The sequence below is a fragment of the Bombus impatiens genome, unplaced genomic scaffold (assembly GCF_000188095.3).
Source record: "Bombus impatiens unplaced genomic scaffold, BIMP_2.2 scf_0487, whole genome shotgun sequence".
In the NCBI taxonomy this organism is placed as follows: domain Eukaryota; kingdom Metazoa; phylum Arthropoda; class Insecta; order Hymenoptera; family Apidae; genus Bombus; species Bombus impatiens.
Genome location: NT_176906.1, coordinates 1,953,897 through 1,972,783, shown reverse-complemented (window position 1 = coordinate 1,972,783; position 18,887 = coordinate 1,953,897).

Sequence of the window (18,887 nt, the reverse complement as noted above, 5' to 3'; positions counted from 1 at the left end):
GTTGTACCGCGGCGGACGACGTATGAATAAATTGTTTCGCTTCATAAATTCCCTAGAAAACGAAACATTAAACCGCTCGCGGAACATCGTGCCGTGCGCATTTTTGTAAAAACAAATAGCGACGACACGAGCGGATCAGAATCAAAATAATACTCGCACAAATGACGACACGTTAACTATCGTCATATTTTCAACGAACACGCGCCAATTATTAGAGAGCCGTCCGCTCAAAATGCAAACACGTCGTGGCTACATGCGAACGCTACTTGCATTTTTTCCTGTCTCGTCACGATTATACCGGCTCTGGTTTGCGGTTTCATTCTCTATATCAGATTTCGAAAGAAAAGGTCTGCCAATGAAGTTTTTCATCCTGTGCATTTTCAAAAGAATTTGATTAAAAAGCGACATACAGGTTATATGTATTTTGTAAAGTGCGTTATGATCCAGCGGAGTGTGTGATTCTTTATAGCAAAATAACCACGTTTTTGGAATTGCGATTCGTTTCATAGGTAATTTAGTTTGAAAATATACCATAATATTGAAAATATAAGTATTTATACGTGAAACTCTGATATCGGTAAACCAATTCGATGGATAATAGTCAATACGAATAGATAGTGTATAATCAACGAATGGAATAATTAAACGAAAAAGAAATAGAGATTTCCAGTACATATATGCAGAACAAGATTCATTAAGTCATTACTCTAGACTGAATTGGGTTCAATTGATCGGCATTTATTTAAAATTGATATCCTTCAAATGAGAAGAATAGAATAGTTTTAAATAACCACGCCTTTCTGCTACAATTTATAAGCCACTCTATACAGATTAAAATTGTATAGCCATCTATCCTTAGAATAGCTTCGTTACAACACGACGCTTATTCAAGAAAAGAGGAAACAAGCTAAATCGACCGATTCTTTTCCTTCTTTTCTAACTGGCGTTTCAAAGGCGTGACGAGGTCGTAATTTTAATTCGTCCATTAATTCACGACTCATTAAACATCGAATCCTTTTGCAATACTTTCGTCAAGGGTACATCGAACGAAACGGCTCGATTCGAGGCAGGACGTCGATCCATCGTTAACGCGTAACAATAACTGAACCTGCTACACTGACGCTCAGCGATGGATGAAAAGAGACAGATAGCTGGGATCATGATTCACGCTTGAATTTACATTTTAATTACATTACGTTTGATGGCGGTATTAATTTTATCGGAACGATCGACCGCAGGAATTCCGATATCTTCGGCAGTACCGGTGCGCGGCGAGCCATCGCGCGTGCAACCCACCACGACAATGCGCCTGTGATCGTACACCGTAATAGATCAAAGCGAATCTGGCACGAATTAATAGTCCGGCAGGATGATCCATCGAAGAATTATTGCTATGTGTGGGCAAAGGAGACGCGACCGTGTACATACAGACCTAGGGGATGGGATTTGGATGACGAACGTGACGCGTCGTCAAACGCGGACCCATGAAGAATAAAAATGTAATTCGGTACGTGACCGAACAAAAAAAAATACTTCGTCGATGGATATATATACGGGGTGAAGTATAGGTGATGGAGGTAGGTAGTGCGTGTGCGACAGAAACACGTGAGTCAACGCGAGTATAAAATTTCATCGGCACGAGTCATCAGGTAGTTGGTAATTAAATAGTGGCGCGAACGATTCCGGCGAAGCGGTAGAAGTTTGAAAAAAGTTTCTCGCGATATTATGTACAAGTATCAAAATCGGCATTAGGAACAGAAAATGAAGTATTCATTCTACGTAAACGCTCTACTCCACAACCGTGATTTGGTTTTAATTACCGATTCGCTGACGACCGAGAATTATCGTTTGCCCGTACCGGGTTCGTGACTCTACACGTCCCGTTTATCATTGCCTCTGCTCTCTTGTTTTCTCACCCAAACCCGGGGGAGATGTTCGCCGCGGCGTTGCGTCGAAAATCGTCACAGCGAATAATCGACCGATATCGACGTTCCCGGGTAATTAGATCACGCCACGATTTCGATGAACTCGACAGAGGAACACGAGGAATTGAATTACGTGTAATTAATTAATTTCAAAGAGTCGCACGGTACAGAACGAAGAGGAGATGACGATAAGAGGATGGGAGGGCGTAAGATTGTCTTATTAAATTTTTCAATTTACTCGGTGACGTCTACGAAAGAGTACGAAGAGACTCGAAGAAAGAAAGAGTGAGAGAACGAAGGTCACAGGCTGTACAGAAGTTTCAGAAGAAAATTAATGCCTTTTGTAATACAAAAGGTAACGATCTTTGATTCTTGGTAAGACAGACAGAAACAATGGTTTATTAAATAAAGAACGTAATTAGATACGAACCATCCCCAAGGTTTACGTAATAATATTGTCTAACATGTGGCCAACGGGCCACTACCGCGAGTGTTATGGAAATTTATTATAAAATAATCTCATTAAAGCCGCGAGCAATTTCGTACGGCCGTGGGTATTTTATAGCGATCCGACGAGTGATCGAAAGACCAGATGCGCATGAACGCTGATCTACCATATGTAGTCCGTGATTTACCACACATTATATGAATATACTAAGGGACGTTTAAAAGTCTATAAAAATGCGACAGCTGTAAATATTCGTGCAACCAAATATAAAACATATCGAAATTTTGGGCATGCGTGTTAGCCCGGTATTAAACCTTTTATGCAAATGAATTTGAATAAACATGACATATGTTTTCCATGGAAGTTCAAATATCTCAACGTTTTTTAAAACAAATAAGAGGAAAAATATTTATGGAGGCATTCGCTGTATTCTGGAAAATGTTGATTCATCTATTAAACGAATAATTCGATTTTGTTTATTAACAAGTGAAAAGATACAAAATTTGCACGTATTTCTAATAAATTTTCTATTAAATTTTTATTGAAAAAGGATATTAAAGCGTCCAAAAAACAACTTTGAGAAATGCATGTTAGTTTTTTTCTTGCTCTTCTTTCTTACTTTAAGATTTACATAAATCATAAAAAGTTTATTATTAACCCTAGATATTCCGCTAAACGACACTTTCTCGATGTGATAGACGTTCGTAATAATTCATTATCTGTAAATCACATACAAGATTGGCGTGCGAAATTGGCACACAATAAGAGGTTATTGAAGAGTAGAATCCCATGGGATGTACGCTGTTAAATAGAATATTCAACAAGACAAGAAAATTGCGATATTAGCCGTATTGATGTTGATAACATTATGCCAATGCGTAAGAGAGTCCTCCGCAAGAATGTTCCATTTGCCTGACAAGGCGTTTAACTACAATATGTAGGGTGTGAAACAACATCAAACAAGTGCTTTATGTTAAATAACACGATTTTGAAGCGACATTCACAAGAAATTCATTAGCTTTCACAAGCGATTATAGCGATTACAACATGTCTACATATTGTCCGATATCAGTTTCATATAACAAGTCTTCCTGTTTCAACAAGAGTATTAATTATCTGGATCTTCTTGCATAATTGAATTAATATTATTAGAGAAATTTGATCAGTTGTCAATCCTAATAAATTTTATTGCATGATAATGAAGTTCTCGAGTCACTTTTACAATTTTGCAACTTAGCTGATTCTTCTATTCGACGTAGAATTATAAAATTATGCAACAGAAGTTTATAACTATACGATTAGTCACTTGTCAAGTTATTGTAATTACTCGTTAGTAAATTATTGTCCAACAGAGTCCTGGATAAATAAAATCTTAATTTACAATAACTTCTGGCGAACTATACGTTATACCCAGACGTTTCCTGAACGCGATAGCCGCTATGCTTTGCAGATTCTTCGTCCGGGAAATAAGACGTGATTCGAGGCTCGAAGGAAAAGATAAGTCGCAGGAAACAAGAATAACTCAAATGAATGATAGAGGTATGAGAAGGAGCGGTAAGGTAGCTGCTAATTAATGGGGGCATTCATCTGACGCCATTTTGCGACTCACGGACCGCCTTCCTTCCGGGTGCTCGCTGCGTTTCTGTGCCAAGCGTAAACCTTAACGTTGTCCGTGTCTAGCGAGGACCACCGGCTGCCTGCATCGCCAACCGGAACGATTTGTAATCTAGCAAACCGCACCCAAAGATTGAGAGAGCCCAACGGGTCCTATACACCGTTGTATAAATTAGATTTGGTCGCATCCCTTGCCAACACTGGCCGCAAATTTCACCTGCGTACTTGTCAGTCTTAATAAGATTGCTCTCGAATTAAAACGAATCTCTACATCGCTCCATATCGTTCGTTTAATGATTTTTCCAAATTTGGATTAAGTTTTCCAATTCCTCAATTTTGTACAATTTTTGCACTACTAGTGTTTCCTATTTAATAATTCTTTTTCAAATTGTTGTGATCCATTCTAGTGTCCTTATTGTCCTAATTGTTGTGATTTTCTAGTGTCCTTACGCTGCTTTTCTTGGAAAATGCTTTTTGGTACTAGAAGTCCTTCTTATTGCATCATAATATTTGTTGTTTAATGTCCTTTTACTTTAAACGATTGTAATATTTTGTTGCTAAAATCTCTTCTCCTTTTGGTCATTCTGAAATCACAGTAACAGCATGAAGTAGATATTTTAACGTTGACTCAGTTCCTAAGGAAAATCATGGTACCAATGGATATATTGATTCTGGGAAATATGTTTGTAAAATCTTACGACTTAAATTATAGATATAACACATCTATTTTTGAATTGTTTTAATTCTTTTAATTCAACATTACATTGTACCGTGTAAGCTACTATATTCAGATAGAACTGGAGAGTAAACATATCATCGAGATGTTTCTTTTCCATCTTCCAATGGCAAGTACTGGACCAATAATGTGTTAATAACTATGTGTTATACTAAATAATGTGTTAAGAGTGGCGCTTTGGTATAATGAAAATCCTTGGTACGAACCTGGAACTTGTCATGCGTTTGATCTTTGACAGAGAGAAGGTGAGCGAGATATTAAATTTGCTGCGATTATTATGCAGCTGGGAAAGAAGTAACCTGCATTAATAAAGCAATTTCTCGATAATCTAACAACTTTACTTTATACCGTAGCGGAACCAGCTGGTAATTGATTTCGCTGGTAATTTTATATAAAATAACTAGAATGATCAATCGCAATTTATTTTCAACAAGAAAACTTTCCAAGGAAATGGTAGAAAAATGGTAAATATTACTTACGGAAATAATCGCAGATGGAGCGATATTTTACGGTTCGTTAGATATGAATTTCGCATCAGAAGGAAATTATTTAAGTCCCCGTTATTTAAATAGCGCCGTGGCCGTTTATAGTTTCATTTATAGAGGTGTATTATTCATCGAACGACGTGTTACGGATTCGTTTTCGGTATTGGATATTCAGATCGAGCGAGCGAAATCGAACGATTTGAAATAGAGTAGCGCATACGCTGACAAAACATTTGTTCCTGTCTTCTGTTAACATCAATACAGGCAATTTAATCACGCTGCAGTTACATCTCAGTGTTTTTCATAATTAAGTTTTCTGTATTAATTATTTCCGGATAATGAGTTCCGTAATTAATAAACGTACAGGTAAAATCATTCGTAACACTTGTTATTTCGAGCTTCAGAATGAAGTTGTAGTAACTTTTTTAATTTCAAATAACCCTTTAAAGTGATAAAAATTTATTATGCATAGAATGAAAGAACGATGTACAATTAAAATTCAGTATGTAGATCGAGGAAAATAAATATAGACATATTGACCGACAAAGTTGAATTTGTTAATCGAAATTACATTTAAAAAAGATTATATACGCTGTTAGCTGTATCTTATTAACTTTCCTACGTTAAACTAAGATAAACAAACAAGTATTCTACGATGTTAAATGTTGAATTAATTGTTAGTTCGTAATAATGCAAAAACGATAAGAACGTAATATTTGAAAGCCGAAAAAAAATTGGAATACTCATTTTAGCATTTATTACCATTCGCGTAATAACGATCCGTATAAATAAAAGTACATATTATTCACTTAAATATTTTACTTGTTTACCGAGTAAAATTCTTTTCCGCTGCTTTTTCTGACCCTTAATATACCTTCAATTATGAAAATTTAATTTCGCCAGATGAATCCACCGGATAATGACCCTTCATTAGCGAGATGAACTCAGCCAAAAGTTTATAACGAAGATTTATCGCAATTTCGTGATCGTCTCGTAATATGTGCTCATTTTCCTTCTACTTAATCTTCATAAAATTCCAACTACTAGCGGATCGATGTCGTATTCAATAAAGTTTCTCGAAAATCATCGCGTGATCGATTGAATTTAGAAAACCAGAAAAATAACCGAGGGAAATAATCGCGCGAACTAGCGAAGTTCTTTATAGCTGCTATAGCTGCGAAAGGAAACGATTAAAATCGTTTATTTTTCAACGAGACAAGCTTAAAAAGCGCTTCATCTGAACTGACATCGGTTTGTCAACGAATAAACACATTTACGTACACGCTGTTTGAGTTTGAACGTCGTTTTCACACTCGTATAATGACCTACGATTAAATTCACGAAACTTCCGTAGCGTTAAGCAAAATGGGAGGTCAACAGGGAACTAAACGCATAAAAAGTTGTTAATTTGCTCTTAGGCACCGGCTATTTTACTCGATTATGCCACTTGAGCTTCTATAAAGTTGTCCCCGCGGTATCGGGCCCACACCTCCTCGCTTGTCGATTACTTTGAACCAAGACACGCGCTTCCACCTCTCCCATGGCATAGCCACCAACTTTATATTGGCTTAATTGCATTTAGACGTGAAACTTTAACTGCACCTTTTTTCTTCCAACTTTTCTTTTCGCATTGCCGTGGTGCAAACTGTTAACTATCGATACGTGGATTGATCGTTGCGTCAACGTTACTCCATCCATTTCATAGTTGGAGACAAAATCGTTAAAAAAAAAAAAACTTATGAAGTGTTATTATTATTCGTTAGTAAATAAGTTATTTTTATTTTTTAACTTAAATTAGTAAACAAGTGTTATTATAATTTATAATAGAGTTTATTAAGGTTCTAGATTGTTCATTATTTCTTAATTACTGATATCATAAAACATTCAGGGAATATGTTTCATGTTGAACGAGGAAGACAGTAAGATTGATCCTGAGAAATTAATGTTTGGTTATACGCCGCATTTGTTGTACTTTCTCGGGGAATTAATTAATCGTATCACATACTCATATCAAAATCCACAGACTTTACATGTAACTTTTGGGGCAGCAATATGAGAAGTGCTTATTACCATGTGACAATATCTAGATATAGTGCAGCATATTGATAAACGAGCTACGTCGAAGAAAAAATATTGTAGTATCGGAGTATTTAGTTATACTTTCATGTTTTATCTTAATTAGTCAAGAGATATTTTGTAATCGTGATATATTCATTTATTATATTTTAAGGTCAAAATAAAATGATAAAATGATTTGAAATGAGTAATAAGTACTATCTCACAATTCTATGCATTTTATATAACAATTATTTTGAAATAGAAATATGAGAATTTAGCTATTTAAGAAAATGATGAAGTTAATATGATATTGACACATTCTATGGATAGTGTTTATCATACAAATATGTTATAATGGATATATTAGACTATAGCGTAAATAATAAATAAGTATTATATGTAAAATGATTCTGTAAGAATTAAATTCAGGTTAAACCAACAGAATCACCTTTTAACATCAATTGATGCCAACGGCTAATATGTCGAAATGCCGATTCGAAACATTTGCAATACTTACGATCAACATAAAGAAAATATTAGGATGTGTTTAAAATTGTCGTGCGTATCTTTGAAAGGAATATTGTATAAAACAACTAAAACGTACGTCCCTTTGCGACAAATACATGAGCATAATTGTTTATTAAGTTTTATACTGCAATATAAATTACGATACAATGGATACGCACAATAACTGAAAATATGTATACGCTAATAAAGGAAAATAAATCAATGTAATCGTAGGGAATGTTTCTTTATTAAGAAGATAGTAATAAACATACGCACGATTAAAATCTCTGTATCGCTTTGTTTCATCGCGATAATAATTCGAAAATAAACACGCAGATTTGTGGTAAAAGCAGACAACTCATTTTTTTCCCTACAAAATTTATATATAAGTGCGTTATACAGAATCGTTCCACCATTGTAAAACTTTCAAACGTAACGCGCTTTACATTATCAAAGAGAAATATAGAACGCGATTCCAGAAATTTATTCACGCGCGAGTCTAACGCCATTAATGAACATTAATATAATACAGTAACGAAGAGAAAGAAAGGAGGTCGTGAAGTTTATTGGGATTTAAATAACAGAATAAAATGCACGGTGTGTAAATTTTGTTTCTAACGGCAAAAACCGGCTTTGTTTGACCGGCTTTTAACGCTCGCTTCTATTTATCGAGGATTTTTGTCAGTCATTGACGATGAACGAACGACACGCTCCGTGTCACGATTGCAAAACCAAGAATTTATTTACCGTCATCTGTTTATTGTTTACACGTCAATTTATGAAACTCTAAATATTTTAAAGCGACCTATTTACCGTGTACTGTATCAAAATAATAATACTTATTGCAATACCATTATTTTACGTACTGTTGTTGCTCCATTTCATTTATTTATACATCGTTCACAAATTAATTAAAGCAGTAACGCAGTAAATTGTTATTACTTTATTCCTTCTTTTTTAAAAACCGAGAACGAGGGTTTAGTTACAAATTCATATTTGCAAAGAAATCTTCTCTATAATAAATCAACATGAATGACAAAAGATCAGGAGGAGAGTTTCTAATATTTCATCGGTGAAATACAGAGTAACGTGAATTTGCATCGTTACCGCTCTCATTCTTTTTTCATGTTTTTCCACGGAAACCGGTGTAATACAGAAATACACGTTCTACATTCTACGCATACATCACACGTTTTTCATGGATATTTTCATGCATGTATTTAATATTTTGCAAATAATTTTATCGGAAACGACTGACGAACTCTGATGGAATCGCCGGTTTAATGTTTGCTTCGGCCATATTTTCCAGATAAGAATATTACAGTTGGAAAAATACAGAACCTTACGAAATAAAAAGATTGATATAGAGTGTATTTATTTTATTTCGTCACGCCTTCAACCATATTTTTTTTATTATGTCGTGAATGCCGACGGATTCAGATGAAACAAAAATCTTCAATCAAGCCGAACTCGCCACGGTGTATCGTAATTCTTCGCTTTCCTCATAATAGAAAATATAACTTCGTCGTACAGAATATTAAATGTCCATGACGAAGATAGCGCAATGGAAAGTGGTGGGGCACGATGCAGATCGCAGTTGAAATTACTATTCCAATTGCATCTTTCCACTGGTAACGCCCCAGCTAGGAAGAACAGGAAGAAGGGTTAAGGCAGCTGGAAAGCTTAATTTGTTGGAGATAGTAAAATCCGTGGGTTTAATACATATTTATAAAGCGCATTAATGTAACCTAAAGAATATTCATGAAAATCTTTCCGAGCGCTCTCCCGGCGTCTCGCGTTTCCACATCCGCTTCCTATTTTCTAGAAAACAGAAGTAATACGCCAAGAACTAAAGCCAGATGTTAGAACGCGTACCGATGCAACTTATAATCTTCCTTATTCCGTGTTGTGATTTTCTTTAACGGTATGGTAGAATGCCGCGGCGATATCTCCATCTTTGTTCCACTGCAAGCTTCTAGATGACGAAAAGATAACGAACGAGATGAAATGTTGCATGGAAGAAAATCGGACTGTATTTAAAGAGAGAATGCAGAATTCTAAGATGTTTAATGTTTGTTTATTTTGTGACATTTAGAGAATTCTACAGTTCATAATAGTATGCTAGTGATTAATGCAATTAAGATTTAATAGCTTCTTCAAAAGATCGTCGTTATTTGCTATTTATAAAGTCGGATTTATTTTGCTTTCTGTCTCCTGCACAGATACTAAGGCATACGAAGGAAATTATAATTATTGTGTTAATGTTTATCGTTACATTAATCAGTTATAGTAATGATATATGTTGCACGTGACTTTTGTGACGGGAGCATCGCAAAACTTCTCAGATAAATAAGAACATCTCGGTGAATCCTTGAAAGTGATCGAGCGATATTGCGAGGGAATTTTATAAAGAAATAAAAGAATTTCTTATCAGTCCTTTCACAAGTATTACATAATATCCTGGCATGATAATAAGAGGTATATGTATAAGAGGTTGGACAAATATTTCCTTCATATTCTTGTCTCTTGACATGTCTCTCTGCTTTATATGCATATGTAACCGCCACATTATATATACTACGTATGACAATAATAGCATTAAAAGTAACTTTAGTACCTCTTGACAGTTATGTAATACAATTTCAAGACAGTTAAATATATGTAATATTTTATATCTTACTTAGTTCAGTTATGTATTTAATATCGCTAAAATCAAGATCTTCTCTAAATACTGTCGTTATCTTTTCAGCTTCAAATTTATTTACCATTACAGACTCTCTGTGAGAAAAAAGAAGAATAAACTTTATTCCAATACGGTTAAAAGATAAAGGATAATGATGAGATTAGTAAATTCAATCAATAATATAATGTCATTATGATCTTACTGGGCACATAGCTGCTACCTGAGGGAATCTGCATCGTCTACTGTAGAAGGTACCACACTTGGATGGATCCTTCAAAAGACCAAAACCAACAACTAAAGTAAAAAGTTAGAATATCGCTTCACATAAAATTATAAGCAGAAATGGTAAATAAATGAAAGTATCCTCACCGCCTCAGCGAGTGTTATAAAACAACGTGGTATCGAAATGACGGAGAAAAATAAAAGAAATATTTTAATCGTTTGATACATGTTCTCTTGTGTACAATTCTTGGTGTATTCAATATTGACGTGCCCACGCTTCTACTTTTTATACACAATCATCATTCAATGTCGCAGAACATATAGACAAATGGAAAAACCATTACACATGTTTTATGCGGCTATGTCAACATTAAAAACAATTTCTCGTGACTGGTGCGTCACGATTTATTGTTTTACAATTTATTATTCCACGAAGTAATAAACTTCGAATACAGCATTACGAAACATATTTATCATTTATCAAATGCTGATCAATAGCAACAGAAAGATGAAACAACAAATATTTCTGTTACTATCAGAGATAATGGAAGAGATTGACAACTTTCGACTATGCAATGCTGCATTTTAATATTGTTACTGTTAAAAACTTTTCTTTAATTCACTAGTCATATGCAAGATATGAAGTAAAATAGTTATAATATTTGTTGCTTATCTAGACAGCTGTTTCTGCTTATCTTTACTTCAGCTATTATTTTAAAGTGACAAACAGACTTAATAACTGTTCCATGTTTCTCCATGTCGAATTTTTGCGTGCGATGTGAATACTACGCTCATTATATACTTCAACACTATTATTTATAATAAGTTATTAGAATAGATTAAATCTATCGTTATGAATTTGTCACGAATAGATAATATATCCACATAATTTATTTCTCTAGCAAGGCATATATAAAAATGCATCGATATAAAACACAAAGTAATTCTTCTAAAGAGTTAAACAAATAGAAAAGCTTGGAAAAACTCAGTATTCCGGAATAGTATGACAATAATATTAGTCCGTGGACATCGTATTATTTAAATCTTTCTATTTATGAGAAGATGTATGAATACTTAAGTCCTTCAGACATCTTCAATGACAAAACGAGTTTTCCATGTTGTTCAGGTTGTAAATGTGTCAATTTCCAAGCTATTAAACATTAAGCACAATATTAGAAACAATAGGAAAGACAATGATGTATTGCAGAACAAATGCTTTATTTTTTAATAATACTATTCACACAAGAAGTGTCAATAATGGACGACAAAAATTCCATCACAGTGTTAATCTGCCATCTAATAATATATGATATAATAGTATAATATGTAATATCATGTACATATATTTATTTTTATTCCTCTACCGCGGAAATTTTGTAGAAAAAGATATGTATTATCTATTAACGAAATATAGTATTGACACACATGTTTAAATATTTACAATGTAGCCTTTTGATTGTCGAAGGGAAGTAATACAGCTCAAAATCATACGTTGAAAGTACTAAAAAAATGACAATACTGCAATATAATATTGTAGGAGTATGATATGACGTGTTCAGAATGATATTAAAAATCATGAGAAGGTAATATCATATACAATTCATTATTGGTCAATTTTTACTTGCACACGAAGGGTACAGAATTAGCATGAGCGCGTCATAATTCAGTAGTATATGATATGAATCTCTGGCACATATTTCCTATCCACACGTGCAATAAGCCATTGGAGAAAAATGTTACCGATTAATAGAAAATATGAATGCATACATATATCAATATACGTACATATAATATAACACAAAAGTCCAAAATACTTTAAATTGTTAGAAATACTACCACAATTCCTTTATCAAAATATTGATATATATTTATATTAATATAAGAGTTCCCTTAGTATGCAATATTACTTAATTGTCCTTATGTCATCGAAGACATAACTAATTAGCCTGTTAAGACGACAAGCAAAAAGAAAAAAGTCTTTAGTGATGTATTCATTTTGAAGCGTATTCAGCTCTTGATGCAAGACGATGCAATATCGATATTTTGCTTCGTATTTATACTATAGAATTGAATTGTTCTTCGTTGTGAAAATATTTACGAACACTTGTATTTAATAATAAATTTTTATAAGCGTATAAATGATTGTGTAGATACATGAGATCACGAAGTAATAAAATTTGAGTACACAGTGACGTAAATAGATAAGTGAAAACAATAGTCTTGATTAAAAAGCGGATACTCCAAAATCACACATGAATATTTCTTAAAGAAGATAAGAACTCTTTTATTACAATTGTTGTCATAAATCTATACCTAACGATTCACCACCTTGTGTATAAATGTAGGCATATGCAGTCTCATTTACATATGAAAATCAGAACAGATAACCTTGTTGATGTGATGTTAAATTGTCGAAGAATAAAATAAAAAAATGGAGACAAGAATTCGAAATTTTTAACGGTAAAATTTTAAAAATTATAGTGGCCGATGAAGATATGATTAAGTAATTGTAACTAATTTTTAGGTACGATTGGATTTCCAATTCGTTTTGATAATTTACCACTTAAGTACTTAAACTATTTTCTGTTTCATTAAGCGAAAAGAAGATGCCTGAACTTACATTGCTGGATACCGTAAAAGAAATGCCAGTATAGCAATTCGTAAACTGTGACAAATATTATCTGCTTTGCTTTTATTTTCTTTCACTTTGATCTCAAAACGTAAACGTGTTTCAGAAAACAAAGGATTTACTAAAGGAAGATTAATATCGTCGCGTATAAATACGCATCGCGTTGTGTACCGAAAGCGATTTTGAATAACATAAAAGTGATCGGGAATATTTGAGAGTTAATTTTCCTTTTGTTCATTCTTCGCCATCACTGTTCCTGCATAAAGGGCAATGAAACACGAACGGATCAAATAATCAATTTTCTGAACAAAGATAAATTTAAATTAATTGCCGTCTTAGTCAAACATTGTACTAATTTAAAATGAGCAAGGTGTTACCGTAAAGCTTATTTATATACAAATCCAGAGGTATCCAACTGGCGAATCCTGGTATTTCCGTTCCATTATCCTCCCATAATAATAATTAATCACACAGAACAATAAAACGTAAAGATCAAAAGACAACAACAACAATGCAATGCTGAACGTTCCACTTGACTTCATTCTATCTGTTAATTTAGCGATATGAAATTGTTTCCTGAAAAACGATATTCGTACTCGGATTGCATGATTGACTGGAAAACATACCTGCCAGATAACATTTCGTTAAACTCGGTCGATAATCATATTGTACCCTTTGGAACACGTGTTTGCGTAGTTGCGAATACGCGACCATATCGTAAAATACATAAACAAAAAGGAATGCTGTTTCCTCGTTGAAGTAGCAAGAGTCACGTGGAAGTACCGCGCACGGGATCATTTCGCGGATATACGACTTTTGCAACACCCTCGACCGGGGTGGAGGGAGTTCGGCTTGTTGGGAAAGTTTCACGACTTAAGCCCTATGCTTCGTCTTTCTTCTCGTTCAGGGAACAAGCCGGAGACGGCGTATCTAAGGAAATCCTTAGCCAGGTATCACAAAGTTATCACAAGACAATGGAGAGCAGATCAGGTAACTTAGTGAGCAGCGCAAAATCGAACTCGAGGGCCGCTTCTGCTAGCGCAGATAAAGTTACCCCCTTAGTCGTTCTTTTTCCTTTCCTTCTCTTCATTTCCCTCTTACACCATTCCTCTCTTTATCCTGTCGCTCTCTCGCGTTGAAAAGCAGTTTCTTTCTTTATTTTTCCCCTTCCCATTCTTACTTCATGTCCTCCCCTTCTTTTTCCCTTCCTCCTTCGCCATAAGATACAACTTTCCTATTTCCTTTGGCGTTTTCACCCAAACGAATAAGAGAATACGCGTTTCAAAGAAAATCTTGGTTTCTACAGTGATTCTGATGGAATGTGCTGAGGTCTGATATTTTTTCTTCAACGAAGACTCCTCTTCGACAGGGGAATTGTATATTATGGGAAAATGAAAAGTTTGAGAAGTTAGATTCGAAAAGAGAATCGTTCGGACTCGATAGACGAAAGTTTCAGTGTATTTTAAACTGCTACTGATTTTTTTTATCTGGTGAAGGAGATCATTAAACAAATTCAGCGGAATCCATTGCTATATATGGCATTTTCTTATTGTAGGCTCAGGCAATTGAATATTTGAACGAATTTAGTATGCTTTAAGTATGCTTTAAGTATGCTCTATTTTCTAATACTGCCCAATCACGCGAGAAAAATTAATAACAGTGATGTGCCATATCGTCACATATATTTATCCTTGTGCTTGTCGTATCAGACAGATTTTCTAAAAGAAAATATTCTCGATTAACAAATTGTATTATCGATTAACATAGTCGAATATTTCTAACGTACTATACATATCAGGCCTGGAGTACCAGGAGCTGGGCGCCCATTTTTGCAGATGCACTAAAAAATTGATATATAATATATATATATATATACAATTACTCTAAGCCTTAATTAATATTTTATCGGTAATATAACATCTACTTACCATAGCGTCAGCCAGCTTAATGAAGTAGTCTGACATGAGAATAACGGCGAAAAGGAAGACAAAAAGTCTCACCGATTGATTCATATTGCTACCTGATCGATTCTCATAGCAATATTATGCTTTTTATATATACCGCAATGTTGAAGCGTTTTCACATATAAATAGATTTATGAACCGTTGCGTGAAGCAATAAAACGAACCTTGCGTGATAATCGTTGAGAATATGTAATATAAACTTTGTGTTAGAAACATATAAATTTGTGAAGTAGTAAATTTTGCTTATAAAATCAGGAATAACAACAAAAGTGATAATAATTATTATCCAGGCATGCCGATATCAGTCCATCAATTTTATTTACGAATGCCTAACATTTGTGAGCAAGAGTTTGATCACGCGCGCAGAATCAAATTTTTCTTTTGTTCGCCTCGCAAGTTCTAGTTACAACGTTGAAATTTTCCATAGTAATAAGGAACAGCCGAAAAATATGTACCGCGATCCTCGGATCTGGACCGCCATGAAATCTTCCAGATTTACATAAGGGCCTCATTTGCATGAACTTATTAAATTTTTACCATGAGTAGTAAAACATCGTACGTAGATACGAGTAAAACTACCAGCAGGTGGACTTAATGTGTTTTAATACAGGCTCCTTTTTTACGAGCGAACTCCCAAGCAGCAGAAAGCGTAAAATTTCTCGCGTCTGTTATATTCCAGCCTTAAATTTGCGTAATGACAACTTCCACTACCCCACCGCCGTTTCTCTCTTCAAACCTATTTCTTTTTCCCTACTTCCCACTCTTCTTTTCTTTCCTTTCTTTCTCGTTTCCCAAGTTTTCGTCCACACGTTAGTATACGGTCCATCCAGTGTCGTTCGTTATGTTCCGAGACTTCTAGCTTAAATGCGCATTCACAATGAATTCGACGCAATTCCGATTCGCCACGTCTCGAGCCCATGCAAATACTCGTTCTTAAACGAGGTGGCAGGAAAGCATTGCATCAAGGATCAACTCCTTTGTCCGCCAGTCGGCTTTATAGTCTCTGTAAGAACAATAAAATCGAATGGCATGGGGTTCGTCGTGCGAATTTAAAAGGGTAAATTGAACGCTGGTTAAGCGAAATTTGCATTAAACTGGGGGACGATCTCGTTGACGAAATGCTCGACGATGAAAAAAATTATTACTCTCGGTCCCTTTGATAGTCCAGTGAAACATCTTTACGAGTGTTAAATCATAATTAAACTTCTGCTAAAGTTCTGTTTATTCCCATAAAATTATACAAATTGCAAAAAAGTATAAGGGTAAATTGTTTTATTCGATATTGTTGATATATATTTAATATGCAGAAAATTAATGCTATTTAAGTATTATTGTACTTTTGACGAGCAAACGGGTTTCAGCTCATGCGTGCTGGCCGTTTACTTGCTGTCATAACGGCCAAAATAACGCAATTTATGGTTACGACTGCAATTTTATGGACATAACTGCGAAGTTATAATTACGCGTTTCTTGCGCTGCTGCTCGCGCCAAAGATCCACTTTACGTACTGTGAACTTTCGACCGTGCGCCACTGTATTGCTTACCCGCGGCAACGTCGTAAGAGGCCGCGATAATTTCCGCCGGAACAATGAAATCGCGCTTCAGAGATACAACACCAATAAACCAACTTCCTTGATAATTTAAATGCTATAACTATCAACGTCAGATCTTTATGGTAACTTCGTGCATTGAAACTTCCGAAACGATAACACGCAACTTTCCGAATTACACTCGTGATTCTTTGGGAATGAATCTGACTTTGAAATTTCATTGAAATTTAATCTATTATTATTGATTTATTTTAACAAATCAATATCGATAGAATATCATTAGCATGAAGTAGGAGAACCAAAATTCCTTGTTGACCAGAAAATTATTTATGCAAATATTATTCCGTCGCGAAGAAACAAGATCCGAAGGTTACCATGCATAAACTACCCTCTCTTGAACATGCATTACCTAACCGGCGTGTGTATATTAGGCAACGATTTATGGATTAGGAACTTCGGTCGAACGGAGTTGTCGAGACGCGTTTCCAAACTACGTAATTAAGCAGTAGCTAAGGAGACGCCGAACTTGAACGCAATTATATCCTGATTTTGTTGCTCTCAAGTTTCAACTGCGTAATAATCGATCGTAGAAAATTAATCGTTACAACAGATCAAATGAAATAATACAAAACAAATGAAAATATATAAAGAATAAATATTTAATTATTCAAATATCGGTTTTCCATTTTATACATACATATATACCTACATGTTTATTATCTAAACTCTGAAGTTAAAAGGTCAATATAGTGTTTCGCTTGCGGAGTTTTCAGATTTTCTCGAGGATCGTCTATATCCGACGCTATAAATTCAGATCACCGAAATGGCAGTTCAAAGAGTTCAGAGTATCTGACCCCACGACTACTAAGGTTGTCAATACGAAGCTCCTAAGTCCGAAGGTATCGGTATCATGTAGTCTGGGACCAATTTCCTCTTGATCAAGTCCCACGAGTTCAGTTACGACTCTATCCTCCATGAATTCCGAAGTCACCTGTATCTAGTTTCGCGAGTAAGAGGTCGTCTCTCGTCGGATAGGTCTCCGTTGCACAACGGAAACCTAAACCCTTCGGCAATTACAAGTTCAAGGCAATCTAGGGGTATCTGTCTATCCTGTGAATCGCGGGGACGTCTATCATTGCAATCGATGAAGTGGCGTACAATCCTCTCGAACTCGATCCTCGAATTCGAATTTACCATGATAAAATGAATCTCCGCGACTGATTAAACGGTCTCGGTAGAAGATCAAACAATCCAACGAAGAATACGCGGAGGTTACAAGGGATCGATCTTCAAAGAAACTGGTCACACGGAAGTTCGACAGTAGAAGTTGAGCTGCGTGGTAGCTGGTGCGCGTTCAACGAAGGACAATGTATCCCATGCAATTTACCGTCTCTCCAAACTTGAGGAAACTTGCGCCCGTAAGGAATAACCTGGCCCGCCCTGTCGGTGGCCCCTACGAGTTTCCAACTAGTTAACATTACAGTGCCGCGTATATAATATTCCATCTCCGCTCCGTTTCGACTTAAGCGGAGGGCAAAGCCCTCTCGCCTCCTTTCTCGTCCCCTTCTTCATCATCCGAAACCCGATGTCAAGGAGAGAGCGCGTTCTATGGATCGTCAAGAAAATACGCGACCGAGGGTGCAATAAAACGCGCGAACGCCTCCGGATGGCATAGAAACGGTGCGGTCGCCCTAAAGAGGAAACCAATAAGAGCCCGAACTCTTCATTAAAACTCGACGAAGCTAGGTGGAGTGCGACGTCAGAGCGAGAGGCGACGACTAAAAAGTCGTGGATGGCGAACAGGCTTAGAGGAGGGAGAGAAGTAACCCTTGAGCACCTCTCCCGACCGCCCACTTTTTTCCAACCTTTCACCCTTTCTCTTTTCCTTCCTCTGTTTTTCTCCATCTCCCTCTTCCTGTTCTCCCCTTTCTATCGTTGATATAAACCTAGAAGCGGGATATTAAAAGTTATTCCGGCACCGAATAAAATATCCAAACTTTTCGCGACGAACTTTTCACCAGCGATGGTCTTCCATTATCCCGACTGGCGCGTTCACGAGAGAACGC